Source organism: Balaenoptera borealis (assembly GCF_965194805.1).
Source record: "Balaenoptera borealis genome assembly, chromosome: 8".
In the NCBI taxonomy this organism is placed as follows: domain Eukaryota; kingdom Metazoa; phylum Chordata; class Mammalia; order Artiodactyla; family Balaenopteridae; genus Balaenoptera; species Balaenoptera borealis.
Genome location: NC_138865.1, coordinates 49,146,996 through 49,154,950, shown reverse-complemented (window position 1 = coordinate 49,154,950; position 7,955 = coordinate 49,146,996). Strand labels below are relative to the sequence as shown.

Sequence of the window (7,955 nt, the reverse complement as noted above, 5' to 3'; positions counted from 1 at the left end):
TTTCTTTTTTTAAAAACCTAAATATGCAACTACGCTATGAATCAGAAATTGCACTCCTGGTCACTTACTCCAGGGAAATGAAAGTTTATGTTCACACAAAAATCTGTACATGAAAATTTAAAGCATCTTTATTCATAAGAGCCAAAAACTAGAAGTAACCTGATTATCTTTCTGCAGATGACTTTTTGGTTAAACTATCTGTGGTATATCTATGCCAATAGAAAGGAACAAAGTATTAACACACACAAGCTGGATGAATCTTGAGGGAATTATGCTTAGTGAAAAATCCAGTCCTAAAAGGTTATACACTGTATGATCCCATTTTAAAAACATCCTTGAAATGGCCAAATTACAAAAATGGAGAACCGACTAGTGATTACCAGGCATTAAGGAGGGAATGAGGGAAGTAGGCAGTAAGTGTGGTTATAAAAGAGCAGCATGAAAGATCCCTGTGGTGATGGAAATATTCTTTATCTTGTCTGTATCAATGTCAGTGTCCTCACTGTGATATGGTACAATAGTTTGGCAAGCTTCTGTCATTCGAGGAAACTGGGTAAAGGGTAAATGAGATCCCTGTGTATTATTTCTTACAACTACATGTGAATCTACAGTTATCCAAAATAAAGTTTAATCTAAAAAAAATAGAATACTATGAAGTGTATTAGCCCTGTCTTTATGATTTTCATTCTCTTGATGCTTTTCTCCTATTTTAACTTTTCCCTCCTTGCCCCATCCATCTCCCTGTTTCTTAGACACACGTGTTTCTGACCATTTGTGGTGCTCCAGCAGTTTCTTTTTTCAGTCTTAACTACTACCTAGACCTTCAACCCATGCTCTGTCTTGCTGCAGCCAGTCAACCAGCTACATTCCTTTCCTAAGCTCTCCAATCACATGCCCAGAGTATCTAGCCCTTTGTCCTGCCACTTCTGGACTCCAGTGAAACGCTGCACTGGATGATGCCACCCTGAAATGTAGAGGAGTTGCCTCTCACTGGTGGCAGGGGCAGAATGGGAGAGACCCAGGCAGATACATTTTTTTACTGCTCCTGCTAGCTTGCTCAAGGAATGGTTACTATAGCCATGTCTATTTGTGGCTTATAAAACAGTGGCTGTTGTGGTAGGACGTTGTCTTGTTCTGCTTACTACCCTTCCCTGCCTCGTTTTCTTACGTTCCTTCATTCTTGCTGCCTTGGGATTGAAACTCCCCCCCAAAATGTGTTGGCAGTTAATTTCTACCACAGTTGTCGTTTTTCAGAAAGACAATTTTTATAGTTCCCACTCCCATATACCAAGTATCTTCTTTGAATTTCTAGACTAAAGCGGTCAGGCGATTATTTAGATCTGTTTAAGTCTTTGGGCTTATTCTTGCCATTCTTTATGATTACAACCAGCTAATTTGGAAACAGCGTAGCATAGTTGTTTAAAGAACAATTTTTGAAGTCAGACGGACACTTCTTGCTGTGACATTTACATTTGTTTGCATTTTGAGCAAACTATTCAAAATTTAGGAGCATCTGTTTCATGAATAAATTGGTGATAATAATATTGATAGCAAAGGATTTTTGTGAGGATGAAGTAAATGATGTTTAGAAGTACCTAACAGACCACCTAACCTGTAATTAATATTATTGAATGCTCTAGTTTTTCCTGTGTTCTTCTCAACAGAGATTCTAACCAATCAATCACAGTGGTAAGACTTCATCATTTGGGGTCTTCTTGCTTCTCCAAACAATTTGCCCTACCTATACTTTTTCTTCGTTAGGCCCACTTCCCAAATTGCCACATTGGCAGCAAAATGCCAAGGAGCAGTACTTGAATGCCTGGTAGTCAAGTGTTTACACTGCTCATCATGGAAACATAGGCCAGTTACTTCACCTCTATTAGCTTTACTCTTCTTGTGTGTAAAAGAGAATAATGGAATATTGTATGGATTAAATAAGATATCGTTGATTCCAATAAATGCATATAATGGTCACAACGTTCTAACAATCCTTCTTTTTTTCACTTTTTAATATTCTATCTTGCCCCAAGGTGCTAGATCTCTACAAGTAAAATTTCCACACATGATTTTAACTTAGTACTTCAGTAACTGATACGCCATGGATTTACAGCTTAGAAATACCTGTTTACAGTGTTTTTTTAAATTCCACAGTGCTACAGTGAGGTACCAGTATTTTTATGTATTATTATATAGATATAAGCAAAACAAATCAGCAGAGAAGGTGCTTGACTTTTTTTATGTATTTCCACCACAGCAGTTTTCAAAATTCATTGTCATAATCTTTTTTCATTAATGAATGTTCGATATTTGTATGAAAGATTATTGTCCATGATTTTAAAACACAAATTATATGATCTCTGTGGTGTGTTGGAAAAAAGAGGGAAAATAAATAGATGCATAACTAGTGAATGTAGCAAGGATTGCCCTTAGTGTAAAAAGATGATAAGGATAGAGGAAAAAACTGAATAAAATTAATAAAACAAAAAATAAAAGGAAACCACTTAAAGAAGCATTATACAACTGTTGTTCCTCGCAAGGCTGAAATGTGATATTAACCGTAACTACCAATCATACAGCTTCATTCAAGTACATTAGCCATAGAGAAGAGTAATAAATTTAGTACTGGCTTGTTTCTCATATTGAGTTACTTACTAATGTCTGTGGCAGTGGAATTACCACGATCAAATGAACACATTTATGTGCACCTGTGTAATTTAAGTGAGACGTTAAATCACAAAAATGTAAACAACAGTGTGTGCTATCTGTCAGAAACTTCCTGGGAAAACTGTCAACCAGGACTTTATTGCTGCTCTGAGAAATAAGTGTGCTCTGCGAAAGTCAGCAGCTGCCTCCTTCCAGAACTTCTCTGGGAGGCCTCGCCCTGACTTTCTGCTAGGACACCAGATTCCATCACCTCATTTCCAGTCTGCTGCTTCCGGTTGTACATATGGGCAGAGAGACTTAATTTATTCACTAGCTCATCCAATTTAAATCCACTGTGCTTTTTATTTTTCACATCTGTTCTCAACTTATTTTTCTTTATTCCAAAATCAAATAACTGGGAAGAAATGTTCACAGTGTACACATTTAGGCTGTGTCTATAACCATGATTTAATTTGATCTTCTAGACAAAGTTAACAGTCTAAAAACTGGTATGAAATGTTCGTAAGGAGCACATAGTAATCAAAGAGATTTGTTTATCTAGAGTAGTACTGTTGAATAGAAGTATAATATGAACCATATATGTAATTTAAAATTTTCTGGTAGCCGTATTTCAAAAAAGTTAAAAAAAACAGCTGTGTATTTTAGACTTTCAGAACATCTCAATGAAGACTAGTCTCATCTTAGGCGCTTAATAGCCATGTGTGCCTAATGGCTACCGTATTGGAAAACACAGACCTAGGCTAGAGTCTAGATATAATATAAGCTTAAGTGGCATAGAATTCTGAGAAAGGCTGTGGGAGATTTCTGAATAACTGTAGACAACCACAATCTTACCCAATAATTTTAAAAATGTTTGAAATGATGATTATTCAAAATTTCAGGGTTCCAGAGGCAGAGACTGAGTATGAAGTATGTGGATGGAAAGAAGGTTATAGTATTTAGGAGATTACTTACTTTAAGTTTTAAAGTTAATGATTTACCAAGATGACAGAGAAAGAGGCAATCAAGCTGAGCTGTGGAAAATAATTCATGTCACTGAATTTGCAACTCAATATCAGGGTTAAAATTAGAACTGAATTGAATTAAATTTTCCTAGTTATCTTCCATACACTACACATATGGGAATATAAAGATGAATGAGGAAGACAAAATCCTTGTTTTTGAAGGACTCACAATAAAGTGGATAGAAAATATGATCTATTTGAAAAGGATAATTTAAAACAAACCAAAGCAAAATCCAACTAAGTCCAGAAAAATTTAATTCATGACTATTGCTAGTTTTAAAAAATGAGTAAGATGACAGTAGAAAAAATTCCATTTTCCTATTTTTCAGGATTAAAATATTATTTTTATACTGAGACAAAAACATTTCATTTGTGGATATCTGTTTTAGTAAATAACTTGATATGTAGCAAAGATATATCCAAATATGCTTTTCATATATAGACTTATCTTTAAATTCACATACTTATAAGATGATTTGCTTTATAAATTGTACTGTCTCTTCATGATGGAAACAAAGCAGTTCAAAGAGTCCTTAAAGACATAGAAAATAGTTATGATATTTTGTGAATAAAATGGGATACAAAATTATAGATATGCTATTATTTCAAATATGTAAATATTACTTAGAAAATATATTCAAGGATATATGTCAAATTTTTAATAGTAATTGTTTCTAGGTCATTTATTTCTATTTATTTCTATTTTTTACTTTTCAACTATTATAAAAGAGTAATTTTAATTTCATGATAAAGCCAATGAAGCTTATCTCATCACAAGGAAAAATGTTGGACTTGAATTCATAAAAATTAAAAACTTCTATTAATAAATATCAGAAAATAAAATGCAAAAATCCTGGAAAACAGTATGTGAAAAATATGACAAGAAGTTAATACCCCTACTGTACAAAATTCACACAGATTAAAAATTAGCATTAAAGCAAAGAGTACAGTCAAAGCAAAGGAAAATAACACACAAAAAAATCAACCTCATTAATAACCAAAGGAATGAGAATTTAATGAGATATTATTTTCAAATATTAATCTAGAAAAGATGATTTTTAGTCAAAGATATTTATTATTATAAGGCATTTGACATAACGTTCAATTTTATTCACTGCTGTGAGAATACAAATTGGAATAAACTTTCTGGGATATAGTTTGAAAATACTACTCATAACTCTAAGGAAATTTTGTCTTTATTATATTTGAACTAGGGTTTTAATGTGAAGGCATTTATTCCCATTTTGACCATTTTTAATTAAAAAGAAAATATTTACGTGTTAAAAAGATTGTAATTTCAAAGTATATAGTGGTATTTTCTTTTAAAAATCATTATCTACTCATCGAAAATGATGTTTTCAAAGAATGTAAGACACTTCTACTCTTAGTAAACAGCAACACTGGAAAACCTGTGTTTATTCTCAATTAACATAGAAGCTATGATGAATCATATTTTTAAAGAAGTAACCCCAAAATATCAAAACTGTACAATAGTGGTTACTATACTGTATGTTTTTGCCAAGCATCAGTAAAATGAGATGGCTTCAATTTTTTCATTAATGTTTTAAGTCAATAGAAACTTAATCCAATACTTTATAAATTATACTGAAGCTAATGATAAGTTTTCAAAGCCTTTTTGAGGGTTTCTTGAAGGCAAAAGGCTGAAAGTCACATAACGTGAGAAATTAATATCCATCCTGGTGTCGTAAAAATGGTTAAAATAATATATGGAAAACAGTATGGCAACAAATTGAAATGCATTTTTATTAGTAAACAGTGTTTGAAAAGGTAGAGCATCACTGCTGTTGACTTCGTTACCAACGTAACAGCAAAGGAACCACTTGACTAGAAATCTTTCTAAATGTTGCTTGTATCAGTCAGGCTTCAACCAGAGAAGCAGAAAGCAGTATCAGTAGCAAATACATATGTGTGTATATATATATATATATATACTTTTTTTTTTTTTTTGAGTAAATAAGCTCCTTGCACTATACTGCACTGTCTCCTACCTTCGCCATCCTCTGTTATCTTTGTACGAGAACAGAGACAAGGAGGCTCTGTTCCACCTCTGCTGGGAACTTGCACAATGGTTTCCCCATTCTGCACATGTCCACAAATGACTGCAAAAGCCCCACCGGTATTGATTTGGGGGTTACAAGTAAAATTTAGCAAGTAGGCAAATTCTTAAATACAGAATCCACAAATAATGAGGGTCAACTCTATACATGGCCAGTAAACCCGAGTCCATAAAATATGCTTTGAAAGATGTAACACACACAAATGTTGAAATTTATCAGAGATAGGAGAGTGTGGATAAATATGTTAGCTATTTTATCCTTCATTTTCTAAAATGGAAATATACTAGTTGTAAAATAATGTTTTAATAAACAATGAATTCTGTGTTCTTTGCTATAGAGAATAACTTTAATATCATTACAGGCATCCAGTTTTTTCATGTCTTTTTAAATCTAAATGAAAACTGTTAGTAAACTATCCATTTTAGAGTATTCGCATTAAGTCATATAGTGTTGATAATCAAAAATTGTTAACTTCATGTTATGCAGAAAGAACTCAAAAAGTAAATGAAGAAAGATATTTTAACTACTTTAACTGAATATTTTTACTTTCAGACGCATAGATTTCTTTCTACATTCCTGATATGTTGTTTGAATGGTTTATTTTATGTTTATGTGAGTGTGTGTGTGTGTGTGTGTGTGTTTATCTTCCACTAACAAGGAAAGGCAAAATATAGAAGGGAAAGAGGAGAGTAAATAAGAAAACAAGCAAAAATTCCACAAGTGGCATTTCACTAAAACACTTAATTTTTATTCTAATGTTCTAAGCAATATACGGAAATGACTGCTTTTTACAAAAGCAATTTCCTTTTTGGCCTGATGAAAGTAAAAATTCCTGTCTGTTCAAATGCATTTCAAAATTCAAAGGACAGAACAGCCTTGGCATTGGCATGGTTCTTGCAAGCAGTTGGGTAAATTGACTACATAATGAGTCCTTGGCTGTCCCTAACCAAAACTTTGCTGGACAGGTTCATTTACAATCCTCAAACAGAATGACCTTCCATCTGGCTTAATGGCCCCTGGATTGTTGCAAATGCGACCTGACATTTCCTTATGGGTGAGTTATTAAATTATATCACAGAGCACAATAACATAATTTGGTTTCAGAGCCTAAGTGAAAGTGATAGTCCAGCAGATTAAGATGTAAAATTCCTTTGCAAAATTAAGTTATTTATAATCTGATGCATACCCCCTTGTTTTATCTGCCATATAATGTAATTACTTTCCACAGTACAGTAGCTGCATATACTTACAATGCTGACGGAACAGAAACAGCATTTGAAGAGGGGAAGAGAACTTCAGCCAGCATGTAACTGACTTTTATAGCTATCTTTTTAAAGTGAAAACAGTTGGAATTTTCCCTTTTTTTCCCCCCCTAATGGAATTGATCCATTAAGCAGTGCTTCTTTCACTTAATAGTATTAGACATACTTAACTCTATGAACTAAAATTCCTTAATATATCCTGAAATACCTGCTTTGAGATGACTAATACCAATATATTTAAATTTGGGGTTTTCATATATTCAGCTATTTCTAGTAGTTGTGATTGGGTGAAATGTAAAGCAATGTCTCATTTGTTACCCTATCAGACACTTATTACCTCTAATTCTTTAATAGTCTGAATTAATTTCAAAGACCAATAAAGCTTAAAGAGCAGCTTATTTTTATAATTATTCGTAGATAATATAAAATTCCCCTTAGATTTTTTGCCATTAGAAAAAGAAAGATTTGAAGGTAGGATTTGCCTGTTTGGACAACTAGAATTTCCATTCTAACAGACAGTCAAGAACTCTGTCCTGCACTGTGTTCAATCTCTTTCCTGGAATTTTGTAACTTTTTAAAGCATTTTCCTTTATTCTGTTCACTCATGTGTGCTGTTTACTTGCCATCAACCCAGCTTTAGTTTAACATTCATTCAGCAACTTCTTTTGAGGGCTTACTAGTCAGGGCCGGTGCTGGGTTTTATAAAAACAAAGGTAGCAATGGAAATAAGAGTAATGTTAGCTAAAACGTGACTAAATACAAGACCTGCAAGACCTACTAGGACGAGTCTATTTTAATCACATATGTATCCCAATTGACTAAAATACATCTGAAACATATTAAGAGCTCAAGGGACTTCCCTGGCAGTCCAGTAGTTAAGACTTCGCCTTCCAATGCAGGGGGTGCAGGTTCAATCCCTGGTCAGGGAGCTAAGATCCCACAGGCCT

General features: G+C 33.5%; 1 protein-coding gene and 1 long non-coding RNA gene across 3 annotated transcripts in view; one reads left to right on the top strand and one right to left on the bottom strand.

Annotated features, from left to right (window-relative positions):
* LOC309632767 (uncharacterized protein) overlaps window positions 1-7,955 on the bottom strand; it is a 1,168,925-nt gene that overhangs the window by 64,969 nt on the left and 1,096,001 nt on the right. The gene's annotated exons all lie outside the window — the stretch shown is intronic.
* LOC309632783 overlaps window positions 1-7,955 on the top strand; it is a 664,345-nt gene that overhangs the window by 55,519 nt on the left and 600,871 nt on the right. The window lies entirely within an intron of this gene.